Source organism: Aptenodytes forsteri, unplaced genomic scaffold, assembly GCF_000699145.1.
Source record: "Aptenodytes forsteri isolate BGI_AS27 unplaced genomic scaffold, ASM69914v1 Scaffold15, whole genome shotgun sequence".
NCBI lineage: Eukaryota > Metazoa > Chordata > Aves > Sphenisciformes > Spheniscidae > Aptenodytes > Aptenodytes forsteri.
This window is the reverse complement of record NW_008795129.1, coordinates 4,193,172-4,208,809: the sequence shown is the minus strand read 5'-3', so window position 1 is coordinate 4,208,809 and position 15,638 is coordinate 4,193,172. Positions and strand designations below refer to the sequence as shown.

Here is a 15,638-nt window from a genome sequence, read left to right as displayed (position 1 = left end):
TCCCGCCTGCGGGGCGGTGCTGCTGCGCGGCTCTGCTCGCCCGTGGCGCTCCTCCGCTGCTGGGGAAAGGGGAAGGAGGGGTCCCCTCCCCGAGTTTAGGGGAGCCCCGGGGCTCTTCAAAGCAGCGGTGGCTCCTTCGTTCGCAGCCAGGTTGCCGCGCTTTCTACCTTATCTTGCTTCACTTGGCTTGTGCTCAGGGAAGGTGTTGGCAGAGCTCTCCTGTGTCTTGAGTGCACTTCGGGTTGGCAGCTCAGCTAGCTCTGAGGGAGGGTATTCTGTAGAGGAATCTGCCCCTGCTCAGCCTTTACCACCTAGGTGGTTTTCTGTGATGTTTTGCAGAGAAGTCCGTTCTTCCTAAATACCGCTTTATCCCCCTACATTTGTGTACTTCCTTTTTGGGGTATGACTTGATGCCCCTTGCCACAGTGGCACAAGTTCACAAACAAACTGAGCTAGGTTGCCATCAATGAAAATGCTTTAGCTGACGTGCACATAAAACTGGTTAGACTAGAGCTGCGAACTCCAGGGGGAGAGGGGTTTAGCCTATATTGTGTAAGTCTTGCCTAGTGCCCAATTTGCAAGTTCCCCTCCCTGCAGGGAAGTGTATGTGTTTTATCTAAAAAAGGAAAAACGTGTCATTCTCAGGGTGTGAAGTAACGTTAGTGTTTCACTGACGCATATCTCCTTGTGAAGTAAAAATAAGCTAAATGGAGGCCTCAGGAGACTTGTGGGCAAAACTACTTTTCTCCTTATAAACAGAAGGTGATTTCACAGAGACTCTTAAAAGTAGAACAACTTTAGGTTCGCATATCGTAATGCAAATCTCGTGTTCCTATCACTGAAGTTTGGTTCGCAAAGCTTTTATCTACTTTGATTCTGCTATTTCCTCTTGCTTGTTTGTAGCACTTTATTTAAAGCAAAGGTTTTCTATTCCAATCAAAGTGAGAAGTCTCGCTAGGATGTTAATAATTATTGCATGTGATCACTATTACTTCGTTATGCATTCCAGCTAGGGAAAGAATGCATTCATTTCCTCATACATCACTTAAATACACACACTTCAGACACTGAAATATGAAAGGTGCTAAGGACTTCTGTTAATGGCCCACCAGCAGCTTCTAACACTCTTGGAAGCGCTCTCTCTTTTAAGAATTTGATTATTAAGACACCTTGGGTTTGGTTTCATTTATATCATAGGCAATTGTCTTTCATAAGAAGTGGATCCCCCTCTATCAAGGATTGGTATTTTGGACTACTGCCATATTTGTGTATCCTCCATACACATGAATCCCAAAGCAAACTGATAACAGGCTACATAGCGCTTTTTCATTTAGTTGGAATTTGAGGTGGAAAATAGATTTGCTTGCTACTGCATATGATCATCTGAGCTGGAGTAGAGGATTTGTCTGTCAGTTTTTCGCTTAGTCTGTGGACAATGAGAAGTCATGGTCTACTTAGGAGAGGAATGTGAAAGGTGACACAGAAAAGCTGTGTATTATTAGAGGCCCTGAATTTACTTTATGGGCACCCACAAGTACAATGGAAAACTATTTATGATCTGTAAATTGAAAAAGGTCAAACCTTTTGGCTTGTAGAATGAAATAATAGGTAATAACAGTTGATGACATCTGATTCACGTTTGGGAAGTGTTAAGTGGGCAAGATGTAGTCTTACCCACAGCTGATATGCCAGCTTCCTGCAGTATTCTTTCGCTATTTCAGTGGTAATCAGAACCTCACGATACAACCATAAACTACTAGCCCATGTTTGCTCTGAACTCAAAAGATTGTCACCTCACTACTCCCAAATGTGGTCTGAAGATAAGCCTGATTTCTTTGCTTCTCAGGGAGGGACTATGAAGGCATGATATAGTCTATCACTATAGGGTACTTTTATTCTCTTGCCATGGGCCTTCTGTGATTTTGACTGAATTGCTTCATCCCCTTCCATTCTGCGTGCAGTTTATAAGCTAGGGAAAGCTTTGTATCATGTTCTGTCTCTGTGCTATTTAGTCTGTGGGTCTTCTACCTCAATTAGAGGTCTTAGGCATTTCTACAGTACTGGTTTGTAATCTCATCAGTCTTTTATCATTGCTGTGGAGTGTGCAACTAAGCACTGAAGAGGCAGTTACAGCTAGAAAGGAGTCCAAAGGTTATGTTTTGTTATTGCAAACTGGAACAGAACTGCACCTGGATGTTTTTCTATGAAATAAATAGTTAAACATGCCCTGCAATATTATTAATAGTGCTCAAATTTTGTAAACAGAAGCAAAAGTCACTTTTATACCCTAAGTTTAAGAATGCAGAAACAAAGTATTGTTAAAATTTAAACTAGATTATACTTCAGAGTGCGAAAGACTTTTGAAACGCTTGGCTGGCACAAATCTTTCTTGAACTTGCTATTGCATATACCGTTCATATCTTTCTTACTTGAATTGAAGGCTTCCTTGTGTTTGTTTTTCCAAAACCAGCCTGTTGAATGCATTGTCAAAGCGTCAGGGTTTAAAGAAATAAAATGCTTGGTGTTCACCTAGGGATTTCCTTATATATGTACAATAGGCAGAGTATACATTGTGCTTTGAAGTGCGCTCTGTGAGTTTTTCTGTAACTGCTGTGTGAAGAGTTGTGGGAGAAACTCCCCAAAACATTCTGTATTCTCCATTTATTACACTTTTCCCTGAGGACTGGGCAGTAGTTGGTGCTGCAAAGGGAGGTGTTTGGTTAGACAAATAATAGCACGATCCAGGAAAGCGAGTCCTGTGTCATCCTTCTTTTAAAAGAGGATGTTGCAGTTGAAACCGTTTCTAGATTTTTGTTTTCTTTGAAACAGTCCAGTTGCTGACTTAAGCTTATTTAGTTCTTCAAGACTCACTTCCAGTATTTTCGTGTATAAACATAGAGAGTTTCCTTGGCTTTAAAAGTGGAGTCAGTAATTTTATTTCTCAGTTCTCCTTTTAAAATCATTGTTCCTCAGTTTATCCTAGAAGTGTAAAAGGCTATAGGAGTTGAGGTAAGAGGACCTGAGGAGAGCTGGCACTGCTCTGTTAAGGGGAATGGCGTGCTGGCAGAGCAGTGCTATCTAGGGAATCAATACCTTTCCTGAACACTAGGTGAAGTTCCTTCCTACTGGGTGCAGAGGCTACACGGCTCTGAGTGATGTCTCTGGGGATATAAATACTGGCAGGGAACTTGCAGAGAGTCTTGTCAAGTTTGCATCTTTTGCCTACATATTAGAGAAGGGAAGCTTCTCGGATACTTAGTGCCCCTACAGTGCAATGCGTGTTTACAGTCAATGACTCCCCCACCCTGCGTCCTCTCCAAGCACAGCTGTTTCCTTTCATTGAAAGACTGGAGAAGGGGCTGTTTGCTAACAGGTTTAGTTGTGGAAGCTGTGCTCTTTTTAAAAATGCATGGTAGGATTAGGTGTTCCATTTTACAGAATGTTAAAATGCCCTGGAGGTCACTGCTGCTTTCCCCAGAGTCCGGAGGTGGGACTTCTCCCAGAGAGCACTGGGGTAGGACTTTAGGAGCCCTGGGCACACCTCAGAGAGTTGCTGCGTTGTCTCCCCATCTGATGAGGTCATGCTCAGCTGGCTGTGCTGCAGTGCGTGGGCTCTGTTCTCAGTAGATAGTTGTGCTGCCCTTTCCCACTGTACTGCATGTAAATCGACATGTGGCACTGGAAGCAGAAGTCTTTGGTACTCCTCCCTTTCTAGAATAAAACAACTGACCTCCTGAATTCTGCTTGGTTTTCCTGTTTCTGCTCATGTGATTCTGTCATCTTTGTCAGGTGGTGTTCAGCCAGAAGCGATATTTTGGTGATAGTGGTGTTCTTACTGGTGTGAAAGCCATCTTTTTTCACAGCATTTCTGCACTCTTAGCTTAAAGGTCCCAAGGCTTTGGGTCTGTTTGTCTGCTTTATGAATTTGCTGGATCCCCTCCATTGAGAATGCTGTGTCTTACAAGCCTCCATCTGGGGTTCAGGAGCTGTATTTACACAGAAACGTGCAGCCATCCTAGCGAATACTGCTGAACTGCAGTGTCCATGTCCTCCATAGCTAGGACATCATCCTTTCACTGCTAGAGACTTTCCATTTATGCAGGTAACCATAATGCTATTGGTTAAGCACAGAGCACGTCTCCATGCTTTTTTCTGAACTGTACCACTGCTGCTCAACTACAGTTTAAAGTTGGTAATTGTATGGTTTAGAGCTGGGGTACCGTAGCCTAGACATCTTTTCAGCCTTCATTTCTTAATGAAGGTTCTGAATTCAGGTGGCAGAATGGAGTCTTTGGAGGCTGTTCAATTTGGGTTGAATTTTAATAAGGTGACCGCAAAACTGTCATCTTCAATTCTGGTAGATTCACAGAGCAGATGCTCTTTTTGGCATGCCAAATTTTAGGCATTGCCTTCTACTTTAATTACAAAAATCTGCCTTTGCTTGCTTGCTTCTGGATGGAGATGGGTTGGAAATGTTGACACTTTTAAAGAGTCAAACTGGAATTAGAAGACGACAATTTGCTAATAAGATTTGAAATGCTCAGCACTGAAATTTACCATGGGACCAGAGCCATAATCCTCAAATTTGGGTAAACTTCTTTACAGGTGAATGGGAAAATTAAATTTAGACTTAAAAGTTTGCTTGAGATTGGTGGGAGAGCACTGCATCATGTCATATTGGTTTAATCTGCATGTCATCATCTTAGCCAGCTGGAAACACTTTTAAAAGTGCTTTCATTCCAGAGCACAGAAATGCAGGAGTGTGTAGGTAGGAATTATGGAGTAAGTCAACTTCAGTGAGCGTATTTTGGACTGTGTTACGGCCACCACTATTGTATTAGTTCTTCCCCTTTGAAGAGAGGGTTTGTCATGCCAAAATGATTGGGAAACCTTTGTATGACAGTTCTGGGGGAAGGACTCTAACACAGGCTTGCAAAGTGTCTGAAGCCTGAATGATAGGATTGCTGTGCTGCGAGCACTGGGACTGGTGTACCCTTCAGTTGCACGCATACTTTGCAGGCAGTTTACTTTCTGCTGCAATGAGAGCAAATGTCTTAACACCACCGAAGCCATAGTGGCTTCCTGTAAGCATTGTGGGACCTCATTTAAATAAAGGCCTTTCTTATTTTAGGTGTGCTATGTTTAGCGTATACTCTACTTGAGCATATAATGGTCTGCAATTGTGTTGCAGAGACCCTATAGTTGCCTAAAATGATTTCACTTCACACTCAAAGGTGAACTCCCCTTTTCAAGCTAGTTTGTTTTGGACGTCAGGTTTTTGTGGGTTTTTTTCCTATCGACGTGCTTTAAATCTGTAAATCTCCACATGTGGCTTGTTTCACTTGAAACTACACAGGAAATCCCCTTCTTCATAGGAAGGTTTTTGAGAATGAGAAACTACTTAGATTTGAGTGGGGTAAATGCAAGTAGCAGTTCAACCACCCTTAGAATTGCTCTGTGGCTGTGAACACCTCACTTTGGCTATATCTACTGTTCTTTTGAAGTGCTTTAGAGCTTCTGACATGAATTATAGGGACAGCCCTGTGGGTTTTTTGCTGCAAAGCTGTGGGTCAGTTCTTGCTTTGAATTTAATCCTCCTCCCTGTGATCATCTTGCACTTGTACAGTTACCCCTGGAGGATATGATGTGCTGATTGTGTATGCAAGTGACGCCACTGAATGGTGTCAGTACCTCCAGAACCTCTTCCTCTTTACTCGGCACGTTCGAAAGCATCGGATTCTGAGCTACCAGCTGGAAGGCGAGTCTGCCATCTCCCACCAGGAGCTGGACCTGTTCAGCAGAAGTCGGAGCATCATCCTTTTGCTATCTGCTGAGCTGGTGCAGAGCTTTTATCTCCCTCGCGTCCTGCAGAGCCTTCAGGAAGCTTTATGGCCCCCATACAAAGTAGTGAAGCTGTTCTGCGGTGTGACGGACTGTGATGACTATTTGACCTTTTTCAAGGACTGGTCTCAGTGGCAAGAACTCACAAATGATGATGAGCCTGATGCTTACCTTGCGGCTGTCAAGAAGGCTATTTCAGAAGGTAAGGTAGCAGCCGTGGAGTTGCGCTTTCCTGGTCAGGTATTGGAGGAGGGACGTACGTGATAATGTTTATCCTCATTTTAACACTGGTAACGTGTTTTACTGAAATAGAAAACTAAAGCAAATTGCACAACCCTTGTAAACTAGGAAGTTTTGCAAGCCAGTTTTTCTGTGCCTGGTCAATTGGTCCCTAATTCAGGAGAGATTACCAGTGACTCACAGAGAGCTTCTGAATTTGGAGGTTGTCTTAGGTGCCTGGTTTTGAATGCAAATTGAAAATAAAACCCAAGTATCTTTAAAGTTCTGCCTGTAAATATTGTGTCCTGCAGTTTATTGACCCCAATCAATGGAAAATTATCTTTTTCTTCATTCAGACTTACATTTCTGTCATACCAGAACCAAAATAAGGTTGTCTAATACATATTCTCTAGCACTGGGCCTAAGTCAGAGATATAACCATACTGGCAACAGATCAGCTTGTTACCTGTGATGGAATGGCTGAGATTAATTGGAAAATTGCACAGATGGCCTTAAAAATAATCCAACCAGTCTGAAAGTGATCACCTCATAACAAGCACAGAGGACTTACTAGCACAGAAGTATGAACAGCTGGAGACTACAGAAGCCCAACGTACTCAGTTTTAATTGAGTCTGAACTTTCCTAAACTCCAGAGGAGTGTGTGGTACTCCTTTCTCATAGTTTCTGTTGAAATGTAGGTGGAGAGCTCTGGGGAGTCATGCTGGTCAGGATGTTTTTATGACACTGCCATGCTTAGGGTTATAGTGTTCTTTGTCAGCCTTAGCAGGATTGGAGTCCTGTGGTTGCATCTTGGATTAAGATTTATCTGTATTTAGTGGCATAAATGAGACAGTGCAGTCTTCTAGCTTGTCTGGTGTTGTGCGCATAAAGGTGCTTTATGCCAGGATAACTGCAGCAATAATCATGATGACAAATTTATCACACTAAAAATAAATTTTGAAAATCATTATCTTGGCCAAAACAGTCCCTCTGAAAAAAGATGACTTGGGGATTGTTCTGAAGATGGCATTCTCAGGTAACCAGGTCACAACAGGTGTTTCCTAGTACCTTTTAAAAACCTGCATAAACTAAAGTTTGCATCTCCCTTTCAAACACCCCTAAAACGTCTTGGTTTCCCAATGGATAACCTAGGGCTAAAGTAGTCTGGCTCCTTTGCTTTCAGCCTGGAAGAGGACAGAAAACAGTGGCTGAGCCTTTGTACTCCGAAAAATAAAACTGACCAGAGACTAAATTAGCTTTTCCGACACTTTCTGGCAAAAGTAAAAGTTCAGTTACTGTTTTCCTCCAAACTTGGGTCTAGAGCACAGCACCAATATTTTATTGATTTTTAAATACGCTATTCAAAGTTAGGGAGGTTTAAACAACATCTCCCTGGATTACTAGTGTTAATGGTTTTACTTAACATGTCCGAGGACCGTCAGAGTTATTTTAGGCCAGAGTAGGAGTAAGTTCTAGCGTAGCTGAAGAGCATGCGAGAGTACAAAGGGATGTTGATCCTGAAATCTCCTCCCGGAGCCAGCTCTCGCCAGTCTCTTCTGGCTTGCTGCATTCTGAGTGCACAAAGCACAACGCGGGGCAGAAAGACTCCTGCTTCCTGTGCTGCGGGTGGAGCGGGAAGCGCGAGTGTCTCTGTCCTTCAGTAGATGGACTGGCTGTAGTGGGAGGTTTCACATAGCCAAGTGGATCCCTACTAGTGGGAGGCTTTCACCCATCTTGCTTGTTTTGGGCACATTAAAAATCAAGAGAAGGGAAGGGGATGGGCATGGGAATGGATCAGCTAGAAACCACTCTGGATCAACTGCTTCTCTCTATAGAAGCTGTGTTTGTCAAAGGGAAGCACCCAAAATCTGATTTTTATGCTGGGTAAGCATATCTGTTGGCAGTGGTGTGCTGAATGCAGAGCCTTGTCAACTAAAGAGTAGCTTCCATGCTCCTTGATGTTGGATGCAGTCAATGAATTGTATGAAGCTGACCTGGCTTTCTTCCTCCACTTCAACAAGTGGGTCTCCGCAGGTGAGCTAACTCTCTCTGGCTGCCCCTTGGCACACTGGGGGCTGTGCTCGAGGGACCTGGGTGCTGGATCTTCTCAGAGCCCACCCTGGGAGGGGCAGAGGTGAGTCTTACGGGTAGTGCTATGCTGTCTGTCTGAGCAGCCAGGGAAGTACGTCTTGTGTGCCTGGCTGTTTAGTGGGCTGGCTGCCATACATCTATGGCAAAACTTCTTTGGGGTAAGGCACTACAGTCTGACTTTTCACAGCTGGACGTAGAGTCCTTCTCCAGAGGTGTCATCTCTGCTGAAAGTTAGCGTGTGCTGAAAAAAACTGTGCTTTAGCTTTATGTAAATAGCGTTTTGAAAGGGAGAGTGTGCTTTGGATTTTTGTTGTTGTTTTACATAACAAAAAACCCCCAGCTTATTTTCTGTTTTCTCAATTGAACAAGCATACATTGATCTCAAACTGACTTCAGTATATCTGGAAAATATTTGACTGAGAGAAAAAATGAGATAAAACCAAACTCATTTGCTGTGGAGTCTGCTGTAGCATTTTCCAGATAGTTTGGTACAGAAAGATTCAGAATTTCTGGACTTCTGTTGCTGTTATGGGAGCCCTACCTGATGTGAGCTGTCAGCTGCATGCAAGAGTTGGGTAATGTCAGGCTGTTTCTTTGTGCACATCAGAGCAGTCGCCAAGGCAAGCCATCCACTGTCACTGACTCTTGTGAAGGAAGAACCTACTTAAGGTAGGCTGGTTTCATGGCAAAAGTATTTGGATGAATGTATCAGATCCTACCTCTGTGGGGAAAAAAATGACTAGGTGACCTCTTCCATCGCGTGATTCTACAGACCAAGTTTTGTGAATGGCCTCAAGTACAAATGTTCTGATGCTTCCTCTGAAGAGAAGACAACCCCAGGTGTACATAGTTCCCTTTTTGGGTGAAACTGTGAAACTTTCTTCTTGGTTGGTAATAAAAAATTAGCATCTGCCTTATAGTTTGGTTGCAGCCAACCATAGCACGAGTGACTTAAAGTAAGAGTGTTTGTGATAGTAGACCTCTCCCATAGAGAAACACAGCCTGTGCTCTGCTCCCAGGACTTCATTGTTAGGATTTTAGATGAAGGCTTCAAAGTCAGGAGCTCTTAGAAGATCTCAGTTAAGTCCATTCTCTACAGCAGACTCTGAACTTTTCCTGAGTAAGGCAGTCCTCAATTCCTACAGCACTTAGCAGAGAAAGTTAATGACCATGTTTGAAGTGATTTGTCTGGGTGTCTTCCCCTGGGAAGTATTTCTCTCCACACGCATTCACCAGTACTTCTAACAGCAGTGTCAGCACGCACTGAAAAACTAAGCCTGATGCAAAAATGACTCCTAATAGCTGAATCCTGAGCTAGTAGAGCGTATGACACAGGACATGGTGAGGGCAAATACCTCTCCAGAGCCTGCACACAGGCCCTGCTCAGGCTATGCTGTTGCCTGTAGCGCAGCTGTTAGGCTGTGGTTTGTTTAGTGCATCATGGGAACATGACACCCCCAGACATCACACGCTGAAAGCTATTTTAATTTTTATTAATTTAGTACAAATACAGAAATGAGGAAGCACTCGCCTAGCCTTGTTGAGAACCAACTGTGTGCTGACACTGACTCTTGCTCTCTTGTAGATGGGGCATTTTTACTTCTACAGTTTCTCAATCCTGGCAAACTACGGAAGGCATGAAGGTTTCCATTTGCCGGCACTCCTGTTATCTGTGGGGAAGTTTTTCAGGCTATGCAATAACTGTGCTAAGGACATGGAAATGCTCAGGATCGCGCTGTGCAAGCCAGCTCAGGTCCGGTAGGGTATAGTCACCATCCAGGGCGCAGTGATCAGCCTTAAGCCCTCTTGTCTGGCTTGTGGTACCACACCATGCTGTGCTGCGTGCATTGGGCAGCTGGGAGTCTGTGCCACACAGTTAGAGTCAGTGACCTTCTCTTCCTCCTGTGTTCTCAGAGCTCAGTTGACATCTGTTTTGTATTATGCACATTTCAACTTCTCCAGTTTATTTCAGCCCCTACCTATGTTGTCTTGAAAAATTTCAAATTTCCTGCTTTAAAAGTTGATGTTTCCAAAGCTTTTACTAATTAATCGGTGGCTTTGAACTTTCTGTACCCAAGCAAACTCTTGCAGGGAAAAACCCAGGGAAGTCGACATCTGCCTGAGATTGCTAAGGTGGTAATGGAACGTAACAGCAGCTGTGAACCGTGCTGTTGAAGGACAAGTGCAGCCTTGGCTGAGCAGAGCTCTCACGCAGTGAAATGGACAAGAAAGAAAGATCAGTAGCAGCAAACTTCTTGCAAAATAGGAGGGTCAGAAGTGGGTGTAAGGAAGCATGTGGTGAAAATGGAAGGCAGTGGGCAGTTAGAAGGAAGATGAGAATTTTGCTGGAGCCCTGTAGATGAGGAAGTTGCTGGAATGTTACTCCACCTAGTGAGGGGCTCATTGAGAGATGCCAGAGACCAAGGCAGTGAGCTTTTGTTGGGAGGGAAATGGCATATAGAAACTGCATAAGCTGTTATCATTCTCCCTCCTGTACATGTTAAGGAATTGAATTAACTTCCTGGCTTTCTTCCGTTGCACTGGTGAAACCACGAATGAAACTTGAGAGCGTATCACAGAATTGTTCAGGTTGGAAGGGACCTCTTGAGATCATCTAGTCCAACCTCCCTGCTCAAGCATGGTCAGATAAAGCAGGTTGTCCAAGACCATGACCAGTCAGGTTTTGAATGTCTCTGCAGGTGGAGACTTCACAACCTCTCTAAGCTACCTGTTCCAGTGTTTGACCACCCTCAGAGTAACAAAGTGTTTTCTTGTGTTTAGATGGAATTTCATGTGTTTTAGCTTGTGCCCATTGCCTCTTGTCCTGTCAGTGGGCACTATGGAAAAGAGTCTGGCTCCCTCTTCTTCATTCCCTCCCATCAGGTAAATGTTGATAAGATCCCCTCCGAGTCTTCTTTTCTCCAGGCTTGAAGAGTTCCAGCTCTTGCAGCCTCTCCTTGTATGAAAGATGCTGTGGTCCCTTAATCATCTTTGTGGTCCTGTGCTGGACTCAAGCTGTAAAGGTAAAGTAACCTTGGAATAGGCTACTTGGAGTTTGAGGTCAGGTTGGACAGATGCATAACGCAGGGGGAAAAAGTGGTAGTATGTGGGAGATTCCCTTCAGCCTGACACTTCTGTAATTATTTGATTGCTAACTTTTGCTCATCGCTGCCATTTAGGGCTAGAGCCCTAAATTCACAATGAATTTTTAAGTTTGGCAGGAGCTGCTCTCCTGTTACTTTGCAGGTTAATGGTAAGCGATCTGTTCAGTGATGATACATAAATTCCTATTTGTTATGTATCTCGAAAGGCCGAAAGGCAGGTTTTTCATGGAGTAGCTCATTGGCCAATAGTCTTTCTGAGGAAGGGTGTCAGAGTTTGTTCATTTGATTGCTCAGACAAGCTCCATGTTAGGCCTTGATGCACTTATGACCTTCTGCTTTACCGTGTAACTATTTCAGGACACAAGCACAGTGAAATCCAGCGTTATCTGGTATGTTACCCTTATACTTGAGATGTTCTGAGGAATGACAAAGCAAATACCATAACCTAGAAGAATAGTCTGTGGCTTTTGTGGATAAATTTGAACACTCTTTCCTTTCCTTCCCCCCCCTTTAAAAATATGTTAACACACATTGAATACTTTTAAGGGCAACTTTTCACTAGAAACCACAAAAGCCACCAGATAGTAACAGAGCTGCCCACTTTAGCCTAGGACAGTGGTGATCTTATCTCAGGTGCCTACTACAACAACTCATTGAGGTGCAGGTGCTTTGTACTGTACAGTGTCATTGGTAACTATTCCTCTGACAGTAGCAGCTACTGTGTCTGTTGTGCTGTGTCTGTTTCTGGCAGGTGGCACTTCAGTCAGGACTACTCTGTCAGCCTAACAGACTTGCAGGTGAGGCAGTAGTGAAGGGGGTGCTATAAACTGGGAACTGCAACCTCCATCCCCACAGGTCCATTCTGTCCTGTATGGGAACATGTTCCTACAAGAGGGAGCGCTGTAGTGTGATTTCCAGTGTGTGTGGAGTTTGCTGTTGCATGTGGAGGCAGAACAAGACCTGAATGCTGTAGCAGCTCTTCCCAGTGCTGCTTGTTAAATTTCATAAAGCATGGCCATTGAGGAACATTGGATGCAGAAAGTAATCCTGCTAGGAAGAGGCATGACATGGCCAAATACTTTATGGGGAAGTTGTGCTACCCCCTTAAAGGATACATCCTGGAAATAAAGCAACCAAAAAGTTCTGCGAGTTAATTTGACATCCCTGGTCATCTTAGAGAAGGATCGTGAAGCTATGTCAAATCAATGCCTCTGTGAAACTACCTCCTTAATCTTTGGCCTTACAGAAAATGGTGCTTTGAGACCTGTTATATTGCTAGAAAGCTAATACTGTATCTCTGAGGCTCCAGCTTGTGAGCAGACCCCAGTTCATGCAGCTCTAACTTACTGTGACATTCCTCTAGCCCTGCTGGAGTCTCTTTACTTGTCTGGATGAGATCTAGCATTGTATTTTTCTTACCAGCTGATCTCTTCAAGCTTTCATACTGTGGTGCCACGTCTTCACAGTGTTCCTGAAGTTTCCAGTCCCACGCATGCAATTCCCATTCTCTGCAAGATCCATTTTGGCCCTTAGGAGGTTCTAGAAACTGCAGATTGGGTGTGGATGCCTGTGCCAAGTTTGTGATCTCTGCTTGCATCTTCAGAGTCTGTTTGGATATCAGAAGTACAGTAAAGGAAGCAAGCTGGAGGTAGGAAGGGACAGGGATTGATGTACAGACCTAAAGGGACAGGGAAATGTGAAGCCGGGGACCATTTGGTGTTTACTCTGGCTCTCAGTGCTCTGTGGAGGATTATGTTCTGAGTAGTCCTACCTCAGAGAATTACATCCAACATTTGTTTCTGGCAGCTTATTGGAGTGGCCTTGAAGACATGAGGTAGCACGATTATCTGCTGTACTGCAGTCCTCCCTCCCTCCCTCGCTCCTTTTTTTTCCCTCTTTGAAGGGGCAAAATTAAGTGAATTCTTAAAACTGTATTTTTCTCTGTTACATTGTGTTGAAATAGAAGATACGCTTCTTTGACCCTGCTCTTTGAAGAGGAACAGGTGAGGTATTAGTCAGCCCTCTGGGTGCAGTGAGAGTCCGCTTCATTATATGGGAGCTCTGCAGCCTGGCTGGTTCTCACTGCCTGTCAAGGAGAGGAAACTGTGACGCTCTTGCACAGGAGTTAAGGTTGAGAGAACATACTGGTAGCATGCCCTTCCTTGCAGATGCTAGTATGGTTATAAATGACTGATGCTGGAAATGCACAGACTTCAGAGAGCTGGTTAAAGCAATCAGAGAAACCTTAACTAAGCCCCCAAGTGCTATTGAGAGAAATGCATGAATGTCCTTATCCATCTGTGGCAAACAGGATCGAGCAGTTGAAATAGTCTTCCCAGCTGCAGGACGGATGCGTTGTTTGTCATCAAGGTGCTTCATGAAGTCCCAGTTTATGCACATTAAAAGCAATACTTCATGGCTCGTCTTTCATGATAGTATGAGATTCAAGCAGTGCTAGCATAGGTGCAAACTAGCTTTCTAGACAGAGATAATTAAATGATAGCCTGGAACTAGTGAAGTACAGAAACTGGTGTGGTTAGGAAGCATCGGGCTATAATAGACTTCATGCACATCACAAATACTAATCATATTTCTCTATAGCTTATAGTTCTGATAATCTCCCCACAGGTTGCTTTAAGGTAGTGACTAAGCCTAATTCTAAGTATCTGCCAATGTGAACTGCAAGGCTTTAAAACACCTGCTTAAAATAAGAGCCCAGTGACTGTCACTGATGGCTTCTTCCAAGTTTGGAACACCTGAAGTCATTTCTGCAAAATCTTTGCAGAAGTGTGTGGTCAAACCAAAGATGCTTTACAGAGCAGGTCTGAAGAGATGCCTGGGGCAGACTTCAGGTTGTTTCAAAGACCTTTGTTGTGCACTGGGACAGTTGTTTTGCTTCTAGGGTTGCATTTTGTAGGATTTTCATGGCTGTTCATTATTACCACAAAAAACTTTCAATGCGTTTTTCAAAAGTGACTTGAGAATGAATGGAGTCAAATCCAGTTGGCGGCCGGTCACGAGCGGTGTTCCCCAGGGCTCAGTACTGGGGCCGGTCTTGTTTAATATCTTTATCGATGATCTGGATGAGGGGATTGAGTGCACCCTCAGTAAGTTTGCAGACGACACCAAGTTGGGCGGGAGTGTTGATCTGCTCGAGGGTAGGAAGGCTCTGCAGAGGGACCTGGACAGGCTGGATCGATGGGCCCAGGCCAATTGTATGAGGTTCAACAAGGCCAAATGCCGGGTCCTGCACTTCGGCCACAACAACCCCATGCAGCGCTACAGGCTTGGGGAAGAGTGGCTGGAAAGCTGCCCAGCAGAGAAGGACCTGGGGGTGTTGGTCGACAGCCGGCTGAACATGAGCCGGCAGTGTGCCCAGGCGGCCAAGAAGGCCAATGGCATCCTGGCCTGTATCAGAAATAGTGTGGCCAGCAGGAGTAGGGAAGTGATCGTGCCCCTGTACTCGGCACTGGTGAGGCCGCACCTCGAATACTGTGTTCAGTTTTGGGCCCCTCACTACAAGAAGGACGTTGAGGTGCTGGAGCGTGTCCAGAGAAGGGCAACGAGGCTGGTGAGGGATCTGGAGAACAAGTCTGATGAGGAGCGGCTGAGGGAACTGGGGTTGTTTAGCCTGGAGAAAAGGAGGCTGAGGGGAGACCTCATCGCTCTCTACAACTCCCTGAAAGGAGGTTGTAGCGAGGGGGGTGTCGGTCTCTTCTCCCAAGGAACAAGTGATAGGACAAGAGGAAATGGCCTCAAGTTGCGGCAGGGGAAGTTTAGATTGGATGTAAGGAAAAATTTCTTTACTGAAAGAGTGGTTAAACGTTGGAACAGGCTGCCCAGGGAAGTGGTTGAGTCCCCATCCCTGGAAGTATTTAAAAGACGAGTAGATGAGACGCTTAGGGACATGGTTTAGTGGACATGGTGGTGTTGGGTCGACGGTTGGACTCGATAATCTTAGAGGTCTTTTCCAACCTCAATGATTCTATGATTCTATGAGAATAACAGTGGATCTTGAGTTTCCCAGGGGGAAGTTTCGTCAGTGGCATAGGCTGACCTTAGCAAGGACTGCTGCAAAAGAGTGGTCTGCCTCATTCTCTGCCTTTCATCTGGCTGGATGATCTGGTGTGGCACTGGGCTGCAAGGGTGGTGTTCTAAGAGAGACTATTTGAAGGGGAGGGAAGGCAGGACTGCCTTTTCAGTAGTAATGTGGCCTTAGATCTACTGAAGCCACTTGTAGAACCACACCTTCAGTCCAACAGTGATCTCCTGGTGGGATGTTTCCAAAGCAGCTACCCAGCTCTCCTAGGTGGAATTCCAGCTTTGTGTGCTATTATGTGGACAGTCTTTTCTGTCATGCAAGTGTTATGCACTGCGCTTAA

At 44.6% G+C, this 15,638-nt stretch overlaps 1 protein-coding gene across 1 annotated transcript in view; it reads left to right on the top strand.

Moving 5' to 3' along the window:
• The first annotated feature begins 5,634 nt into the window (after positions 1 to 5,634).
• Positions 5,635 to 15,638, top strand: part of PIK3AP1 (phosphoinositide-3-kinase adaptor protein 1) — a 41,372-nt gene continuing 31,368 nt past the window's right edge. The window contains exon 1 of the mRNA XM_009277695.2: positions 5,635 to 6,043. The gene's annotated coding sequence lies outside the window, so the exon portion shown is untranslated. The remainder of the gene's footprint in view (positions 6,044 to 15,638) is intronic.